Source organism: Chenopodium album, chromosome 1 (assembly GCF_948465745.1).
Source record: "Chenopodium album chromosome 1, dcCheAlbu1.1, whole genome shotgun sequence".
NCBI classification, from domain to species: domain Eukaryota; kingdom Viridiplantae; phylum Streptophyta; class Magnoliopsida; order Caryophyllales; family Amaranthaceae; genus Chenopodium; species Chenopodium album.
In genome coordinates this window covers 88,530,301-88,551,872 of record NC_137834.1, presented here as the reverse complement: position 1 = coordinate 88,551,872, position 21,572 = coordinate 88,530,301, and the positions used below count along the sequence as shown (strand labels likewise).

At 35.1% G+C, this 21,572-nt stretch overlaps 1 pseudogene across 1 annotated transcript; it reads left to right on the top strand.

The window, feature by feature from the left end:
- Positions 1-2,130: 2,130 nt before the first annotated feature.
- Positions 2,131-19,857, top strand: LOC145561910 (callose synthase 5-like; annotated as a pseudogene). The gene is made up of 38 exons (XR_014094235.1): positions 2,131-2,361; positions 2,454-2,564; positions 4,103-4,231; positions 4,370-4,462; positions 4,631-4,722; positions 4,817-4,943; positions 5,027-5,164; positions 5,244-5,320; positions 5,419-5,497; positions 5,569-5,694; positions 5,790-5,904; positions 6,706-7,040; positions 7,919-7,971; positions 8,072-8,132; positions 8,218-8,299; positions 8,380-8,429; positions 8,518-8,604; positions 8,983-9,105; positions 9,198-9,460; positions 9,542-9,702; positions 10,414-10,537; positions 10,625-10,719; positions 10,841-10,940; positions 11,024-11,175; positions 11,439-11,548; positions 11,654-11,779; positions 11,960-12,028; positions 13,138-13,327; positions 13,409-13,523; positions 13,613-13,732; positions 13,812-13,927; positions 14,017-14,100; positions 15,205-15,317; positions 15,481-15,710; positions 16,958-17,755; positions 18,348-18,398; positions 18,490-18,675; positions 19,118-19,857. The product of XR_014094235.1 is annotated as a callose synthase 5-like (transcript).
- Positions 19,858-21,572: the final 1,715 nt, after the last annotated feature.

Sequence of the window (21,572 nt, the reverse complement as noted above, 5' to 3'; positions counted from 1 at the left end):
GATAACGAATTTTTCGACGGAGGTTTTCGATCATGAAGTCGTTCCGTCTTCTCTCGTTTCGATCGTTCCGATTCTTCGTGTCGCCAGCGAAATCGAGCCGGAACGGCCTCGCATTGCCTATCTCTGTATGGAAGCATATCGTTCTTTTCCATTTCAGTTTGATTTTGTAATCATATTTTGATTTTCTTTGTAGATATTATAAGTGGAAACTAATTTGATTATTAATTTGGTTAAATGTTTGTTTATGGGAAAAATTAGGTCGGTTCTATGCATTTGAGAAAGCACATAGGTTGGATCCAAGCTCTACTGGGCGAGGTGTGAGGCAGTTTAAGACTGGTCTCTTGCACCGTCTTGAGCGGGTATGGTAAATTCTCTCTTTCTTCGCCGTTTTTTTGGCGCGCACTTTTCTGTATTTTTTGAATTTATACTGTTTTTGAACGTAAATGATGAAGGGGCAGTACGGGGAGAGTCAATTTTTAAGTGTGGGCGTAATCTAAAGGAAAAAAAAAATTTGTTTTACAAGGTTACAAAAGTAAATTTTTAGCTAAAATTTTGTCTTGTATTGAATCACTGTTATCAATTATAGATATGGTTTCTTTCAAAAAATAAATAAATTCATATGGTTTATGGGTAGATTCAAAGGATGTAGAAATTGGCTTGTAATATTATTTTTTTACACTTACATAATTGTATATAACTGATATAGTTTAGGTTTAAAGTCAAATCATGACGTAATACAATGTGTAAAATTTTCACTTATTATTATTATTATTTTCTTCCACTTTGTAGTTTTTTTTTTTTATTTTATTTTTTTAATAAAAGATTTCATATAAACATTTGGTCCTTCACCATTAAAAATTTAAATCTATTTTTTAAAAATGAAATTTCCATCATTAACTAGATTTTTTTTTTGACACACCCATCATTAACTAGATATTAATATTCCTTTAAAAAAAAAATAAAAATATTAATACATATTTTGCACAAAGTTTTACTATGTATTTTTAACTTAATAATAAGTACTATAACCAAATCGTTGTCTGAAATTAACATAATGGACTAGTAATTAATATTAATAATAGTAATGTTTTGTCTCCTTAATAAATTAAAATTTAAATATTATTTAAGTTTAGCGAAAATAATTTAGATTAATAGAATTAAGAATGATTCGTAAAAATAAATTAAATTTCTATTCTATTTTTTTTTTGTTTTTAAAAAAGGTTAAATTTAGGTTAAACTAAATTAAACTAAGAAATATTCCTTGAAAAAATATAAGTGAATATAAAGTGAACAAAATTTAGCCTAAGTATGAGCTTTATAAAAGTAATTTTGTTCCTCAGCCATTGCATCATTCACTTGACTTACACATATAAAAGCCTAAATTTGTTACTAAGTCAATATTAACTGAATATATTAATTAAAGGCTTTAAAAATAGGAATTTTGCCTTTTCTTCTTTTTTTTTTTTTTTTTTTTTTTTTTTTTTTTTTTTGAGAAATCAATTCAATTATTTTTTTTCCATTGGGTGGATAATGAAAAATTATGATAGAGTGCTCTTTGAATTCCATGACTATCGACTTCTCATACTAGCTTGGGGACAGTTCTACCAATCTATCCTCTTTGATTATCTAAAGAGTTTAATATTCTTCGTAATTGCAAATACTCCTTCCGTCTCATAATATAGTTTTTGTTTGTGTTTTTCACGTTATTTAAGATATAGGAGAAAATCTTAACCTCTTTGTATTGTGGAACATGCTGATTTATTTACAAAAATGCCATGTTGACTAAAATATTTTGTTAATTTATTTACGAAAATGTCAATAGATAAACAATTATCATATTATCACCACCAAGATAAACTTTTATTTTCCCCGTTTTGTGGGGACTGACTGACTGGGGACGGCAATCCAAGAATTTTATGTACAAGAACGAGTTAAAACTTGAAAGAGAGAGATAGTAAAGTTACCCTCTTCCATATACATGTCAGAAACTCAGAATTAGCAATATGAATACCCCCTTCATTCCTTCAATGGAGTTTTCTGTTTCCCTCTTCCTTCTTGAGTGTCCTGGTGTTCAGGAGAATGACATCTCCGATTCTTCTAATTAGAGAGCAAATTCATAAACTGAATTAATTCTCCAATCAGGAAAATCATGCAAGTCTTCCCCGTCGTGTCAAAAAGACCGATGCCCGCGAAATTGAGAGTTATTACCAGCAATACTACTCCCAGTATATTCGAGCTCTTGACCAAGGGGAGCAGGCAGATAGAGCTCAGCTTGGAAAGGCTTACCAAACTGCTGGAGTCCTTTTTGAAGTTCTCTGCGCCGTCACCAAAACTGAGAAAGGCGAAGAAGTTGCTCCTGAGGTTAATTTCTTGAACTTTTCTGTTTTGCTCCTGAGGTTAATTTCTATTTGGTGAATTGCCACTAAATGCAATGTGTTTTGTGGTTTCATCAGATTATTGCAGCCGCGAGAGATGTTGAAGAGAATCAAAACAAATACTCCCCCTATAATATACTTCCGCTGGATGCTGCTGGGGCCTCGCAGTCCATCATTCAGCTTGAAGAGGTACATAAAATTGTCAATTACTACAATGCTCCGTTTTGCATTTACTGATTTGGAGATTCCATGTTGTTATTTAGACAGTCAACATTCACCAATGTTGTAAGCTCACTTTGTGACATTCATCTCAAATTGTTCCACAATTTGTTCTAGATACAATTATATTGACAGATTACCATATTCTAATTTCGTGGGGGCTGGGTGGAGTTTGCTGTCCCTTGAGTGGAGTTGTATGTAAGCTTTGTCATGTTCTGATGTTCATCACTACTATACTCACTGAAATAAATGGAATCCTTTTGGTTTCATTTATAAAAAAAATATACACGGAGTGTATTTGGATACGAAGATTCTAGAAATTTATGTGAACTATTAAGTCAAGAGGAATTATAGTGTAAAGAGAGAATTTTACAGTAATATATTCTCTCAAATCACAAAGTTTAAAAGAGTATCTATAGGTTGTTATTTTTACCTATAAAAGAGTGAACTTTTGGTTTAAGAAGATATAACTACTTTGTAGTTTGTATTGTCAACTCAGCCCCTTTTATCATTATATCATCTAGTTGTGATGATGGTTGTTGCGACTGCCTTTTAAGATTTGTTTATGTTCTAAATATCAAACTCACCTTTGGATCATCTATATCTCTTGGATTCATATACAAGTAGCAAGAGGGTGCAAGTTAAAAGCAGTAAAACACAACTGATTAGAGATTTTGCTCCTGCTTTGCAAATAAGTTACAGATCATGCATTACTTTTGGGGGATAAATATCCGTAAAGCATCTTCTAAGTTTTATACCTATTTTTATGGGCCATCCACTACATAAAGAAATGTTTGTTGAGTTGTGTTTTCTACCATCTTTCTATATTTAGAGATGATAATGTCCTGTAGGACTGTAGGAGTATACTTCATTTCTGGCATGTAGGTGTATGGTGTATCACTGCATGAACAACATGTCCAATTGTTAATGGATTAATTACTTTCTTCCATGTCATGATAAAGCTCAAACAAAATGAGTAAATGGTACTTCGTATAAATTAAGCTACCTGTTTTAGTAGATTGTTAATGCAATACCTAGCAGATAATCTTCTTTAAAATCAGAATAAAGCCTCGTTTTTATTTTCCGACACTTTCCAGATTATGATATGCATGATCAAACCATCCACCTCACACCCCCACCCTCTCCAAATATAAACAGAGAATCATGGGTTAAAGGAAATGCATGCAATGCAGTATCTCTGGACAGCTTGTTTTTACCATTTTCTAGTATTTTCGCAAGAAGTTTCACCATTTTCTAGTAATTTTTATTAATCATCCAGTTTGTTCTAGACCATGAAAATGTTCTATCATTTCTCTATACACGCGCATCTTAGTTAGTGAATGGAAGATTGGAAGCATAAGTTGAATTTTGTATCTCACAATCTGATTTCCCCACTATTATATAAATACAAACCAGGCTGTTAGTTACTCTTTTGGGAGTAATCTATCCACTCGTTGGTCTCTCTGTCTTCAATATAATGTTTGGTCCTATTGCTCTCTCTTTACTAGGTTAAGGCTGCCATCTCTGCATTGTGGAACATTCGTGGCTTAACTTGGCCACCTGCAAGTGAGCAGCACCGGCAGAGAACCAATGATTTGGATCTTTTCGATTGGCTGAAGGCTATGTTTGGATTTCAGGTACATTGTCTTATTGTGTACATTGGGTGTTTATTCTCCCTTCATCTTTTTCTTTAACAGTGATGAATAAGTTGTGAACTTGGAAATGTAACACAGTGACAAAGTGATTCTGAAAATTGGTCCTTTTGTTTTATGCAGAAAGACAATGTTCGAAATCAGCGAGAGAATTTGATAATACTACTAGCAAATGTTCATATAAGGCTAAATCCAAAGCCTGAGCCTATGAACAAGGTTGGAATCTTATTTAGTTATTTGTCTTTTTTTCATTATCTTTTTCATCTTGCTTTTTTTTGCCTGCATTGTTGATGCTACTGCTTTAAGGTTGCACCATATGTATTGAATGTAATATCTTCAGTGTAACTCACATTACAGTACTTTTCGACTTTACTGTTTTTGTAGCTTGATGATCGAGCTGTGGATGCTGTGATGAACAAGCTCTTCAAAAACTACAAAACATGGTGCAAATTTATGGGTCGGAAGTACAGTTTAAGGTTGACATTTGAATTTCCCTATTATGTGTTTTCTGTTATGTGCTCCTGGCCGTGGAAATAGCTGATTCTTTTAGTTTATATTCTGTAACTATAGGCTTCCTCAAGGTCCACATGAAGTTCAGCAAAGGAAAATTCTTTATATGGGGTTATATCTTCTTATATGGGGTGAAGCAGCAAATGTGCGCTTCATGCCAGAATGCCTATGCTATATTTTTCATAATGTAAGGACTGTTTCCCATCAATTTTCACCATCTATCTTATGAATAATGAATGTAGAAGTAGATTAACAAATGATGGTGTTCAGATGGCTTATGAACTCCATGGATTGCTGGCTGGAAATGTCAGCATTGTGACGGGAGAGAACATAAAGCCCTCCTATGGTGGGGATAATGAGTCGTTCCTTCGGAAAGTTATTACACCCCTGTATCGTGTAATTGAAAAGGTAATTTTCTTCTTTATGTACAATCATTCACCTACTGCTGCTTTGTTTCTGTATTCAAGTGCTTGTGATGCTATCCCAGGAAGCCCAGAAGAGCAAAAATGGGAAGGCACCTTACTCTGCTTGGTGCAACTATGATGACTTGAACGAGTATTTCTGGTCAGTAACATAATTCAGCTCATTCATGGTTAGCAATATTCCTGACCATTCTTAATGCTCACATTTTTTTACATGAAGTTTTCATCTCTATAATCCAGGTCGTCAGATTGTTTCTCATTAGGTTGGCCCATGCGCGATGATGGAGAATTTTTTAAATCAACTCGTGAAACTGTAAAGGTAACCTGTAGAGACACTAATATATTGACTCATGATCAAAGCTGACCTGCTTCACATGTCTGATGCTTCAGGGTAGAAAGGTCTTCCAGGACAGCTCTAAGGGCACAGGAAAATCAAATTTCATAGAAACTAGAACATTCTGGCATATTTTTCGAAGTTTTGATCGCTTGTGGACATTCTATATACTGGCTCTACAGGTACTTCAATGAAATAAAGTTGGTCATCTACAAAATATTTGTACAATGCTTCTAAACTTAGAGTTGGTAAGTAATAGATTTAAAAACTGACGCAGGCAATGGTGATCATCGCGTGGAGTGAAGCCCCACTATTATCTATTTTTAAGAAAGACGTCTTATATCCTGTTTCAAGTATTTTTATCACCGCAGCTTTTCTTCGCTTGCTTCAGAGTATGTTTCTCTCAGATGGACTCTACAATGCATTAAACAAATATTTGCATATTTTCATAGGATTTCAACAATTTATATATGTAATATGTACAGTGTTCAAGGATATGGTTAAAAAGTGAGAATAGTAATGTAGACCCCCTGGAATAATTATTTTTTCCTTTCATATAAAGTCTCTTCTGTAAATAGATATTCTGAAATAATTGTTAATATAGATATTCTTTAAACGCATCTTCACATCTGGGAGGTTTTTTGCATATGTGGTGTGGTGTAGCAAAATACAAAGTCAAAAATATAATTAAAATTAGTAGTTTCCACCATTTTACTTTTCTACAATTTTCCCTAATTTTGCTGTTCTGCACATTTCTGTATTAAAATGGTTCTCTATTTTGAAATGAGTAGAAATAGCTTGCTGGATTGACGCATAATCAAATCTAGAAAGTGTAATATTTTTTACAATTAATAGCTTCAAGAAAACATTCCCTCTACCTATTTCTTGAAGATAACCCAAGATCTGTCCAATGTTCAATATCCTACATCAGTTTTTTCCAAGTAAAATTATGTGGATTGAAAACTTAGGGTTCTTGAGGTTTCATTATTCATGATGAACAAGATTCTCTTTGAATTCAGTTGATCTAAGTTAGCCATCTGGCCCAATGCTACAGAAATCATATCTCACCCCGTTTTCTTGATTTTTTTTTTTAATTTAATTTTATAGTTCTGAAAGTTTTTGCACCATAATTACTGAAATATAAGAAAAAATGTTTCTTTTGATCTGGTTTGCCCCACCCCCCTTTGTTCTAGGTGTTCTGGATATTATTATCAACCTCCCCATGAAGCGTAGGTGGATGTTCATGGATGTGACAAGAAGTGTCTTGAAGATAATTGTTAGTCTTGCATGGGCTGTAGCCCTTTCCCTCTTTTATGTTCATTCCTTCAATGTGGCACCACAGCAAATTCGAGATGTTCTGTCATTTCTGGGGCAACTTAAGGGTGTTCCTGCTCTGTATATCATGGCGGTGGTACTCTATTGTCTACCAAACATACTGTCTGCAGCACTCTTCCTTTTCCCAATGCTTCGACGTTTTATTGAAAACTCTGATTGGCTTATCATAAGGTTCCTAATGTGGTGGTCACAGGTATGATATTGCTTTGTCTCATAGAAATGCTAGAACTTTTTATTTGGCGGGAAATGTTAAGCCCAGTACAATTGATAAGTCTTTTAAGTAAGGAGCACCGAAGTGCGCCCAAGGCGTGCCTAGGCGCTGCAGGACCTTCATCGCCTTATTGGTCCTTGAGCCTTATTATACATTGGGCTGTTTTTATTGAGGTTTCCCTTGTTTGTTGTAAGCTCACTTTTGTGAAGGAGTGGAGAATAATTTAGGCCCATCTGAGGGATACAAAATAGATGCTTTGCAGTCTTGCTTTAATAATGTATTGTGGGTGTGTTAGTTTGGGTGCGTTTGCACTTCAATGTGCAAGTAGTTATTTTTCTTTCCAGAAAAGATACACACCTTTATGAACTCTAATTGGCACTCATTATTCCTTATGTAACCTCTCCTGTGTACTAGGAAATAATGAATTTTAGCCTTATCCTTGGACAGCTAGCCTTTTTACTGTTCTGTTACTTGTGTTTTTATATAAATCTTCAGACACAAGTGTCTGCTACTTACAAGAGGTAGATGTGCTATTTTTTACTCATTTTTTAATCTGTGCATGATTCACAATGTGATCATATCTAATTTGTTGATCTGTCATATAATATGTCTTCTTAAGTGATTCTAGACTTTGAGCATATAAAAATCTAGTCCAATGTTAATGCTAATAGTAGGTGTTGCTTTCTCTTAGACTTTAGATCACATATTTTCACCTTAAACTTATTCACCACTTATCTGCAACCTGAATTTATAATTGAATTGCACGTTCTGCTTTTCTGTCCCCCCCCCCCCCCCCCCCCCCAAAGGTGATTGAAGAAACTGTGTCATGCTGAGTTTTTTATTTTTTGTCATTTTTGCAGCCTAGGATTTATGTAGGCAGAGGAATGCATGAAAGCCAATTTTCTCTCATAAAGTAAGTGTGAGATAAATAACTCTCTTTGAGCTCCAATATTTTTCAAATTATCTTTTATTTATTATTTCTTGCAGTACTATTAAAATAAATTTTGCGACAGGTATACTATATTTTGGCTACTACTTATGGCTACAAAGATTGCATTCAGCTATTTCATCATGGTAGGCTTTTGTTTTGTGATGCATCTTCTTCTAAGTTGGAGGGAATGGATTTCCTAATCCACTTATTATTGTATCTTTTCTGCAGATAAGACCCTTGGTGAAGCCAACCAAAGACATAATGGACATTAATAAAGTTGACTTTCAGTGGCATGAATTTTTTCCTCACGGTATCCAATGCATCGTTTTTGTGCCTTTTTTGGGAATGCACTTTTGTGATCTTATGCTGATGCTTTTCTTATTTATACAGCTAAACACAATTACGGTGCAGTTGCCTCACTTTGGGCTCCAGTTATCATGGTGTGTACTTAGCACTTGGCCCCTTACGAGAAATCTTTTAATTTTGATGTTATTTTGCTGATTTCTTATCCATTCTGTAAACATTCAGGTTTATTTCATGGATACTCAAATTTGGTACTCTATATATACCACAGTTTATGGTGGTTTCATAGGAGCATTTGACCGTCTAGGAGAGGTAATATTTGTGATCAACATGTACTTCACATCACCTTTTTTTTTTTTTTTTTTTTTTTTTTTTTTTTTTTTTTTGGGGGGGGGGGGGGGGGGGTTGGGGGTGGGTGGGTATTGTCTTATTATCTGCGACAGATTTTTCTTCATAGGTACCCTGTGACTATTCCTTATTCATTACCCCTCTTTGTTCTTTATTAAAATTATCTGAAGAATAAACCTTGAATTTGTAATATATTAAATGCCCTTCTTTCTCCCTTTCTTGAAACATCCAAATCCACGTAGATACCCTGATATTTGATAGCTAATTTATCTAGAATAAGTTAAACTGATTTTTGCACAAGTTCTTTTCCATTTAGAAATGTCATTGTTGTTGTTCCAACAGATAAGGACTCTTGGTATGCTGAGGACAAGATTTCAAGCACTGCCTGGTGCTTTTAATCACTGTCTGGTGCCTTCAGAAAAGTCACGCAAACGAGGCTTTACCTTATCAAAGCGGTTTGCTGAGGTTGCTGTCTTTATCTATGTTTTACCTTTCAAATATTGCTTTGGATCAAGCTCAATGGCCTTCGTAACATTTTGTTACTTCTATTCCTAAAGGCTAATGCAAGCAAGAGAAGTGAAGCAGCTAGGTTTGCGCAGCTCTGGAACGAAATTATATGTTCTTTCCGTGAAGAGGACCTTGTTAATGACAGGAAAGGCTTCTGTTCCTTTACTCATTTATTATATCCTTCTCATTATGATTGTCATGTTACTGAATTAGCATACTATTGTTCAGGGAGATGGATCTGCTGCTCGTGCCTTATTCTTCAGATCCTAGTTTGAAAATAATTCAGTGGCCACCTTTTTTGCTTGCAAGCAAGGTAAGTGTTGCTTGAAATATCAAATATTCTCTGTAAAAACTGAAATCTATTTTGACACTGATCACTTTTCTTGTTTTGCAGATCCCGATAGCATTGGATACGGCTGTTCAGTTTCGACCGAAGGACTCTGACCTTTGGAAGCGAATATCTGCTGATGAATACATGAAATGTGCCGTAATTGAATGCTATGAATCCTTTAAGCAAGTTTTGAACATTCTGGTTGCTGGAGAAACCGAGAAAAAGTAAGTGCTGTATACATTATGTTGGCTTGTTATTTTTTGTAAATTCCAAAGCCAGACTAATCATTAATTTTTCTTTCTAGCTTCTGTTATCTCCATCTAACGCTCCACTTGACCATTTAGGGAAGTCCCTCATCAAATTTCTTGTTCCCTAAAATGGGAAAAGAAATCCCACTTTGTTGTGTGGAGTTGGACACTTGGGCCACAATTCTCTTCCTTTTCCATCACATCAATTCTTACACTCCTTTCTCTCCCTATGCTCTTCTTCTTTTTATTTTTATTTTCTTGAGATGTTTGCCAAAGCCTGAGTGGAGCATTCAATTGGGACTGAAGGCGTACAACGTATTAGATTACTTTGGAATGGAGAGTATATTAGAACCAATATTGCAAACAATCTTTGTTATACTCTTACTGCTGCTTCATAATGACCAAAAGTTGATATCATCAATCATTTTTCCGTTTACTCATTAGTCTTCTCTGTTCATCTAGCTTCTTTCTCTCTCAAGAAATGTCAACTTGAGCACTTGGTTCTTCATTTTAGATTTCAGTTTAACTGTTTTATTTTTAACCAAAGTTATTTTGTTGTTATTTCTTGTGCTATAACAAGGATCTGATATAATGGCATCCTTACTAATGTGGTTTTCAAGGAACAACCTAGAGTGTCATTGTGGAATGTGCATACACTATATGCTTAACATAAGATCTGTTTGACAGGATGATTTCTGTCATTATAAGAGAAGTAGAGACAAACATGTCGAGGGGTACACTTCTTACAAATTTCAGAATGAGTGCTTTACCCACCCTCTGCAAGAAATTTGTCGAACTTGTGGGATATCTGGTTAGTAAATAGACATTTTGTTATTGGGCATACTTATAAAATTCCATTAGATTTTTTCTAGTGAAGCTCATTTTGTTCTATTTCAAGAGAGATGGCGACTCTTCCAAACGGGACAGTGTGGTATTGCTACTGCTTGACATGCTAGAAGTTGTTACACGTGACATGATGGTGAATGAAATTCGGTAGTATATCTGTTTTAAGTCTCCATGTGTTTTATTTCAAATAATATATTTCTTTGGTCTGGATCACCAGATCAAGTTAACTTCTTGCCTTATAACTAATCAAGCATCATGGTGCTTTCAGTGAGTTAGCCGATCTTGGGAATAGTAGTGGCAAGGATGGAAATCGTCTTTTTGAAAATGTAGTATTTCCACCTAAGATTACACCACAGTGGGAAGAACAGGTATGGAAAGATGCTTTTAGTTCCGTCAAACATTAATTTTTAACAAAAACATAAGACATCCCTAGTGATATTTCTGTTTCTAGATACGACGCCTGTATCTACTTTTGACAGTGAAGGAGTCTGCCACTGATGTGCCAACAAACCTTGAAGCACGAAGAAGGATTGCATTTTTCACAAACTCACTGTTCATGGATATGCCACGAGCTCCTAAAGTTAGGAAGATGCTTTCATTTAGGTATGCTTTTTATTTTATATGAAATTTATAAATAACATTAAAGGTCTTGGGATAAAATCATACCTTGAGATACTCATTAACTTATTGGATTGCTTTATCTAAGCTCAATCAGATACTGTTTCGCAAGTTAGTTGGGCTGGTTTCATACTATCCACTAAAGAATCCAAATTTTTGGTAGAGAAATTATTAACTTCTGTTAACCGTGAAGTGATGCATTCTCAATTGATTGCTTATTGCTGTTTTCCTCCCATTGAAACTTGCAGTGTCCTTACCCCTTACTACAGTGAGGAGACAGTATACTCTAGAAATGACCTTGAAATGGAGAATGAAGATGGTATATCTGTTATATACTACTTGCAGAAGATATTTCCAGGTTCTGATACTAACAAATGTGAATAAAAGCTTATATATAGATTACTTCTCTACTTGTGGCAGTAGACCAAGGTATCTGATTTTGCAATTATACCTATTTATTTAGATGAATGGAACAATTTTATGGAGAGAATCAATTGCAAGAAAGAGGCTGAGGTTTGGGAAAATGAGGAGAACATTTTACACCTTCGCTATTGGGTTTCACTGAGAGGACAGACTCTCTGCAGAACAGGTATAATGTGGTACTAGTCTGTACTAATTTTTTTCATATAAATATACAGCTATATTTTCTTCTGACTTTAAATATCTTCACACTTTCTCTTTCTTTATAAACATATATTATGTATGTATGTGTGTTTGTGTTTGTATATGTATCATATGTACCTGCTGTAATAATATCTGTTGTATGCAGTTCGAGGGATGATGTACTATCGAAGGGCATTAAAACTTCAGGCTTTTCTTGACATGGCTGATGAAGAGGGTGAGATACTTTTTTATTTTTCTATTGCTAGTATTTTAGTCGTGAGAGCATACTGTTTTTGGTAGTATTAACAGCTGAATATTTCAGAATTAGGATCTTTCTCTACTAAAGTAAAATTTAAGTGATGTAATACTCCGTACCATTTAATTTTTTTTAATGGCCTTGAACATTAAAGATAATAATTGGGAAATTGATATACGAGTTTTCTAATGAAGGTCTACATTTTTTTTCAGAGTCAATCACCTTTGAACCTCTTTCAATGTTCCCTGTATTTCGTGATTTTCTAAATGAAAGTCAACTTAAGATATTGACAAAATTCTGCCTTAATTCACTAAACCATTTATTGTTTGATAATTGATATTCTTAATGAAATTTATGGACTAGAAAGTAGTATCCAGAAATCACAAAGTTAAACAAGGTTTCAATGGGTTTTCTTTAAGTTTTTGGTGTATTATTATAAAATCATTTATTATGAAGCACAAAATCTTGTTTATACTTTGAGTCATTCAACTTGCAGTTTGTGAGAAAGACTTAATGAGCCACCGTATATTCCTGGAGGCTGGTTGTTTTCTCTCAGTTCGATATAGCTAAGACTTTGAGCTAGTAGTCTCACTTCGTTTAGTCTTAGATTTCTTTCTTGTACTCAAAATCTTCAAACTTGTTGATGAGTTTGTCTGATGTTTTCTCAGAACTCCATTGTCAAAGGAAGAGAGATTGGGGGGTGGGGAGGAGGGAAAGAGGGGAATTTTGAAAATTAGTTGCTTGTCTTAGTGTGTTAGCTACTGTTTATTTCATGTATAGAGAAACAGCATGCCAAGCACTACGATTCCTACTTTTCCCAGACATATAGGCTGTCTTTCCAATATGTTGCTAAAGACCTATCTTTTATTAGAGAGAAGGTGATTCTAGAAAAGTGAAGTTCAGGATAAAGGTAATTCATGAGGTTTGGTGTAAATTGTAACACGCCTTTTATGATTCTAAATACACATGTCATGCATTGGGCTTTTTATTTTTCGGAGACTTGACCTGATTTTTTTATTTTTCATTTCCAGTTTGCTAATTGGTAAATCAGCTATCTTTATGATTTAGCCTTTTGTTTTAATGGACAGAGATCTTGGAAGGCTATAAGGCAGTTACAGTTCCAATGGAGGAGGGGAAGAGGAGTCAGAGATCCCTTTATGCCCAATTAGAAGCTCTTGCAGATATGAAATTCACATATGTTGCTACGTGCCAGAATTACGGTAATCAGAAGCGGAGTGGAGATCGTCGTGCAACAGACATTTTAAATTTGATGGCCAAGTAAGTTCAAATTCAAAGATTCAATCCTAATTTTGTATGTGTAGTGTAAGCTCAGTGTCATGTTTTTGTGTCACTCTTCAGTCATCCATCCCTGCGTGTAGCATATGTGGATGAAGTTGAAGAAAGAGAAGGTGGTCAAAAATCACAAAAAGTTTATTACTCCGTACTGGTCAAAGCTGTTGACAATCTTGACCAGGTATACGCCGTTCTTGAGAATTAGTATCTTGATTTCTAAGGGTATTTGGTACCATGGTATATAGACGCTGATTGAAAAATTTTCTACAGGAAATATATCGTATAAAGTTGCCTGGCCCGGCAAAGATAGGGGAAGGGAAGCCTGAGAACCAAAACCATGCTATAATTTTCACTAGAGGAGAAGCCCTCCAGGCCATAGATATGAACCAGGCAAGCTCTAATTAATTTTTGTTTCATGTTTTGAATGAAAAAATGGATAAATAAATAAATGCAATCTTTCTAATTATAGGATAATTACTTGGAAGAAGCTCTGAAAATGCGTAACCTTCTAGAAGAATTTAATGAAGATCATGGAGTGCGTCCACCTACAATTTTAGGTGTTCGTGAGCATATCTTCACTGGAAGGTAAGAGAGTATTCCTGGCAACCAGAAGTTACTGTACTGCAATCATTCTTTGATATTTTGACAGAGGTGTCATATTTGCTTCCTTGCAGTGTATCATCCTTGGCATGGTTTATGTCAAATCAGGAGACGAGCTTTGTTACCATTGGACAAAGAGTTCTTGCAAGACCATTGAAGTATGTATCTCTGTCCCAGGACATAAGAATAATTAGGATTTATCTTACGAAATGAATAAGGAATTACAGGAGAAACACAATATAATAAAGTGCCTGTGTGTTTGATCTTCATTATGTTAGTGTACAAATTCACAATAAACAATTATATGAAGTCTGAACCTATCATGTTACACCTGTTATCATACAGAAATAGTGATAAGAGTATGAAATTCTTTTCTATAGTAATGAAGTCAGAGTCAGTTGCCTACTTGACACGTTTAAGATCTATGCCAGAAAAAAAGAGACTTTTTTACTCTGAGAATATCCTCTTCTTATACTTGTAGCACTCTTTCTTTCCTTAACATTCTTATACTTGTAGCAATCCGATTGTAATAGGGAAATCTTTTGTCAACCCTCCGCATGTCCTCACATTTGTTGACACATCCCGATACATATCCTTAACTAGGTCTACATACCTTCGTGGGATACCTTTCTTCAACATTGCCCACCAAAGTATCTCTCTTGGCACCTTGTCATATGCCTTCTCTAAATCAATAAAGACCATATGAAGATCTTTCTTCTTTACCCTATAAAACTCCATCATTTGTCTTATCAAATGGATTGCCTCCATAGTAGATCTCCCAGGCATAAAACCAAATTGGTTATCTGAAATGCTTGTGCATGCCCTCAACCTTTGTTCAATCACCCTTTCCCACAACTTCATAGTATGGCTCATAAGCTTAATTCCTCGATAGTTAGAACAATCTTGAGCGTCTCCTTTGTTTTTATAAACCGGGACCAAGGTGCTCTTCCTCCAATCTTGTGGGATCCTTGTAGCCGTCCATATCTTGTTGAAAAGGTTTGTTAACCAATCAATACCAATCTTACCCAAACACCTCCACACCTCTATCGGTACCCCATCAGGGCCAACCGCCTTCTTAGGTTTCATCTTCCTCAGTGCAATCTCCACCTCTACTCTCCTAATCCTTCGCACATACTCCATGTTGATGACTACACGGAATAATCAAATTTGGTTCATGTTAGCCGACCCCACTTTTGGGATTAAGGCTTTGATTGATTGATTGATTGATTGACTCCAACTTCCTACTTCCTTGATATCTCCAGGGTTCGCTTTCACTATGGCCACCCAGATGTCTTTGACAGGATCTTCCACATTACCCGAGGTGGAATAAGCAAGGCTTCTCGTGGAATCAATTTAAGTGAGGACATCTTTGCTGGTAAGGTCTTTTGCTTTCTACCTTGTCTTTGTAATCCTGTTTGCTTTTGTTCTACAAATCATGTGTTTTGTGTGTTCCTTTCTCAAGGCAGTTATCAAATCTATAAGCAACCTTTTCTAATTTGATCCAACACCTTTTGGCTCATATGCATCTCGTCATATAGGATTTAACTCAACATTAAGGCGTGGAAATGTTACTCATCATGAGTATATTCAAGTAGGCAAAGGACGTGATGTTGGTCTCAACCAAATCTCACTTTTTGAAGCAAAAGTAGCCTGTGGTAATGGAGAGCAAACACTCAGTCGGGATGTGTACCGATTAGGCCATCGTTTCGACTTCTTCCGCATGCTTTCGTGCTATTTCACAACAGTTGGATTTTACGTTAGTTCCATGGTAAGCACTTATTCATAGAAGCTGAGCTACTGGAATGCTGGGCTAACATTTTTTTGGTTGTTTGATCAACTATTTTTATATGATATATAATCTCAACCAACCATTGATCACATATATATGAAGAGCATGCAGAAAATTATTGAAATGTCACTTGATTCTCATAAAGACAAAATTAAAGCTGCCACATTGGGCAAAAAAAGAAACATAAAAAACTCAAGAGCAGTACTGAGTAATTTTAACTGCAAATATCTTATACCAGTAAATCAATCATGTGAAATATGCCAATATCGGTTTTTTTGATTTTGTAAACCTCAAGAAATGTTTATTTGTATGCCTGTCTAACTGAAATAAGCTGATCCTATGTAATGTGTTTCATCTAGAAGACTAGAAACAGTTATCAGCTATGTTACTTGGACTCGGACGAAGTGTCAAATTAGACACGGGTGTCCAAGCATCGGAATCGCCCATTTTCTTGAAAAAAGTTGTGTTTTTAGTTAAAAATGAAGTGTCCAAGTGTCGGTGTCCGACACGAGTCGTGTCGACACGGACACCTGAGGTATATGAAAGAGTCCGAGTAACATAGGTTATCAGTGATTTTTGTAGCAAAAGAATTGTTTAGCTAATGTGTTTTCATTTTTTGGAAAAGGGAGGGGGGGGGGGGGGGGGTTCTCAAACAATACTCTAATGATAAGAATAAAAGAAAAACAAAAAAGGTTGAAATTCATTAATTTACTACATGTTTGAGAATAGTGATCACATCAAATTACAGTACTGTTCCCATTTTCTTTTTGACATGATTCACTGTAAGAGCTGATGATGGTTGTCTGTTTCTGGCCCTTGATGTGATATTTGTAATTTAATCTATAATTTCCCATGCTTTTGCAGCAAAGGTGCAATTCCCCCCCCCCCCCCCCCCCCCCTTTCTCAATATGCTGGGTGTTACTGTTTTTTTTTTTTTTAGCGAGAATGAACTGCTGTTGTATTTCTTTGGATTACAGAATATGGAGGACAGGGAGTGAGGAAGAATGAGGGATATGTACTTTTTATTTGGATTTGGAATTAGGAAAGGGAAGGGAAGGAGTTGGAGGGCTTCATCTTCCTTCCCTTTTTAATTGACCAAATCCTTCCATGACTGGAAAGATTTGGAAGGGAATCACACTTCTTCCCTCCCCTCCTTTCCTCTTTCCCTCCGTTTACATATTATGAATGTTGCTAATATATATTAATACATGTTTGTGGATATGCAGTTGGTTGTCCTTACAGCGTATGCTTATCTATATGGAAGACTTTACCTATCTTTGAGTGGTTTGGAGCAGTCCATTATTAAGTTTGCTAGGGCCAAGGGGGAAAATGCCTTGAAGGCAGCCATGGCTTCGGAGTCTGTGGTCCAACTGGGACTTCTAATGGCTTTGCCCATGATCATGGAGATTGGACTGGAGAGAGGATTTAGAACTGCGTTGGGTGAGATGATCATTATGCAGTTGCAGCTAGCGGCAGTTTTCTTCACATTCTCCCTTGGGACAAAAGTTCACTATTATGGGCGTACCATCTTGCACGGAGGAGCCAAGTACAGAGCCACTGGACGTGGATTTGTTGTCCGTCATGAGAGATTTGCTGAAAATTATCGCATGTATTCAAGAAGCCATTTCACAAAAGGGCTAGAGCTTATGATATTGCTTATAGCATATCATTTATATGGATCTGCGGTATCTGGTTCCACAGCCTTTATTCTGGTGACTGGGTCCATGTGGTTTTTGGTTATATCTTGGTTGTTTGCTCCCTTTATTTTCAATCCATCAGGATTTGAGTGGCAGAAGATTGTGGATGATTGGGATGATTGGACGAAATGGATTAGTAGTCATGGTGGTATTGGTGTACCGGCAAACAAGAGTTGGGAATCATGGTGGGCTGAAGAGCAGGAGCACTTGCTATCTACAGGATTTACAGGACGTTTCTTGGAGATTGTTCTTTCTCTCCGGTTCTTTTTGTATCAGTATGGAGTAGTGTATCATTTGCATGTAGCCAATGAAGACACAAGCATCATGGTGAGTCTGAGATATCTATTGTGGTTCAAGCTTTCCTTTCCCAAACACTGACCTCTGCTTTCAAAGTATCTTCTACATATTCATTGTGTTGTGATATGCAGTATTTGATTAATACCTTTCAACCCCCCCCCCCCCCCCCCTCTTCTTCCCCCTTTTTAAAATATTGTTCGAACTTGTCATTAATTAGGCTTTTCAATGTTGTGGGATTATGAGTAACTGTGCATACTGCCCTTATATCAAGTTAGAAATTCTGCTAAGTTATAGCATGCGAAGTGGAAAATTGTGAGAGTTGTTTGGCTCACAAAAACTCAGGAAGTGCACTTCCTGGGAAGTAGCTTGTTTAACTTCTTAGAAAATGGAACCACTGGGAAAAAGCAACTTCTTAGAAAGTAAAAACCATTAATTTGCAACCTCGCATGCCTACTGTAAACATCAACGAAAATTGCTAGCCCTTCAGCTATATAGTTTTTGTTATTTTTTTGAGGCCATAGGCTTCAGTGCTTCACTGCAGACTTGAGGTATTGGCAAAATTTTCATCTGACTATTTTTCCAGCAAGTTTTTAATTTCACTCTCTTTTTGTTAATTTTTTAGGTTTATGGCCTGTCTTGGCTTGTCATTGTTGCTGTGGTTATTATTCTGAAGGTAAGTAACTTTATAATCAGAATTCTGATGCCTATATTTGTACATATGAAATACTTAATACGTAGTACTTATCTATGTGTTGTGACTGCAGATCGTATCCATGGGTAAAAAGAAGTTCAGTGCAGATTACCAACTGATGTTCAGATTACTGAAACTTTTCCTTTTCATTGGCTTTATAGTCGCTCTGGTTGTCTTCTTTTTATTCTTGAATCTTACAGTTGGAGACATATTTGTTAGCTTGCTGGCCTTCATGCCCACTGGATGGGCTCTTTTATCAGTAAGATCTCTCTCTACTTTCTATTAATCTGCCATTCATTTCTTTCTTTCTTTTTTTTTTTGCACATAAATCCAGAAGTATCTCCTTACTGGCATGAATCATGCAAGTCATTCGTAGCATTACTGTTCACTTGATCTTACACTACACCTTAGCATCATATGCAATACATCCAAAAAATTCCTTCTCCTAGTGATCCTTGTTTTAAACTCTTGTTGTTGTAACACTCAAAATTGTCAATCTCATTATGATATCTGAAATATGATTCTGCAATTAAGTCCCGCTTTTGAACTTCCCCTCTTATTGTTGGGCATACTTTTCACATAGTTTTGTAATTTGTTTGTCCTCTTATGTTTCATTCTCGTACAGAGTATCAGTTTATCCTGTTATTACTGGTGACAATACTGATTACTGGTATTAAATACTACCTAATATGCATGAACAGATAGCAATAGCATGTAGGCCGGTGGTGAAAGGCATGGGAATGTGGAGTTCAGTTATAGCATTGGCGAGAGGCTATGAGTACATCATGGGGATTCTAATTTTCACCCCTGTGGCAATGTTAGCTTGGTTCCCATTTATCTCTGAGTTCCAGACCAGGTTACTGTTCAACCAAGCTTTCAGTCGAGGGCTGCAAATTCAACGTATCTTGGCTGGTGGGAAGAAGCAGAAGTAAACACTCATTTACTCATGTGTGACGTGGTATTCTGTTCTTGTAAATGACAGAAAGGGGTTCTTCCAGCAGGAAGTGAATTTCTGAATTTAATCAATTTTTTGGAATATATTGCTCACTGGAGATGCCAATGTTATGTGCACTTCACAATATACTTATCAGCGTCAAGATCTCGGTCAGAGGCTCCACATTCTGACTCAAGCCCGAATCAATTTTTTCCAAAAGCTTGCTTAAAGAGCTTATTACCATATCCAATGTTTTCTGGATTTTATCCATCATACATGTAATATGCTCTTTTCTTTTTGCCCTGTATATATGAGATTGAATTTAGATTAAGAGTTCATTATACTTTTAGCCTTTCCCTTGTCGGGGAAAGACAATGTACAGGTAAACAGATTGTAGCAGGCTTCATAATTGTCGCAGATTGAACTGTTTAACTGATGTCAAAACATGTAAAGGTAGTGTATTTTTTTAAAAAAAAAATAGAATAACTGATTCTTTGTGAAGTAATATGCAAGGGTTCAAGCAGTATCTCATATGCCATTCTCTATTTCTCTGTCTCATTCTGTGGGAATTTGGGTAGAAATTTCTCTGCTTATTCCTCCGTTTTGTTTCTTCTCTAAAGTTCCAAATTGTACATGATCCTTTTATTTCAATTTTAAATTGTATGACTAAGATTGGCAATACTTTGTGTTCTTTTTTTTAATTTTTTTGGAGGGTAAATAACTAAATATTGACAATAATTTTTTTTTTTTTTAATTCCTTTTATCAATGTAATTAAGTTTGCTTGATTCAAATAAAAAAAATTAAAAAAAATAATGTAATTAAGTTTGCTTCTTTGTACCATTCCAGTAATAATAATAATAATATAATGATGATGAAAAACTTATACTTCCTCCGTTTTTTTATTATTGCACCATAAGAGTTTGGTACAAATATTTTGGTAGTGGAAAAAAGTAAGAGAGGGAAAGGTAAAAATACAAAATTGTCCCTGTGACATATTGAAAAACTAAAAAGTAAGTGTGAAAAAGCAAGGGTATGTTGGGTATTTGTAGTGTGAACACAAATAATTTTTTTCCTAAAGAGGAAATGGTGCAATATTTGTGAAACTTCTTAAAAAGGCAAGTGGTGCAATAATAAAAGAACGGAGGAAGTAATTACGACCAACATCATGATTGCTTAGGTGATCTGTTTTGAATTTAAAATCAAGATAAGTGCAGAATTGTTAGTTTTCTCAAAAAAAAAACAAATATACGACCTTGGTGGCTTACATTAGAATCATGGTATTCATACCCTAATCCAATGGTTGCTTTTAGGGACTAGCTTGTAATTTTAATAATTTTCAAGCTAATAGTCAAACCATCTATTAACTATAACTAAAACAGAAATTTGCTGACATCATCTTCTCTCTCAAATATACATGTGTCACTTTCTCATGAAAAATTTTCCCGCCAAATGCACTTATGATGTCATATATATATATATATATTTTGAATTGGTTATTTTTTTATTTTTAATCATTTTCATTTCAATCTTTTGACTGTGTCAATAAATAAAGAAATTTTATTTTTGGTTGGAATAAATAAATTGCTATCTAGAAATAGGCTTTCATTTTTATATTTTGTTACTCATGTAATTTATGATGATAGTTTCATATCTTTTATGATTTAATTTATAAGTATATACAATAAAATAAATAATAGAAATAAGTTATTTTATTTCAATAATTTTTGTAATCTGTGCATCGCACGGGTCTAATCTAGTTGGAGGATATAATAATAGTTGGAGTTGCTATTAAAAACAATCTAGCCTTGTTGTTAATGATTTGAGTTGTGTTTGAGTTTTGCCAAATTGCCGCCCAGATTGGTTGGAGCAATAATCTTAACAACCAAACAAATGTCAAAAAATGTAGGGATATTCTTAAACTTTTATGGCAATCAATTGATTTCATCACTTCCATGTCAACATCTTTTGCCATTATCTTCTTCTCAAGTGTGAAAGACTCGTGAAACTATCAAACAATGAATCTAAATATCTAGTTTTTTAATGTTATAACTAGTCATTTTACACTATTTAATTTAATTTTTAATTAATATGTAGATTCGAGATATATGAGTTGAAGTCTTTTTAAAATCGTTCTCATTATTAAATGAAAAATAATAAGCAATGGATACTTTAATATATACTTTACACTCTTTTACGATACAAATATAAAATGTATTTAACA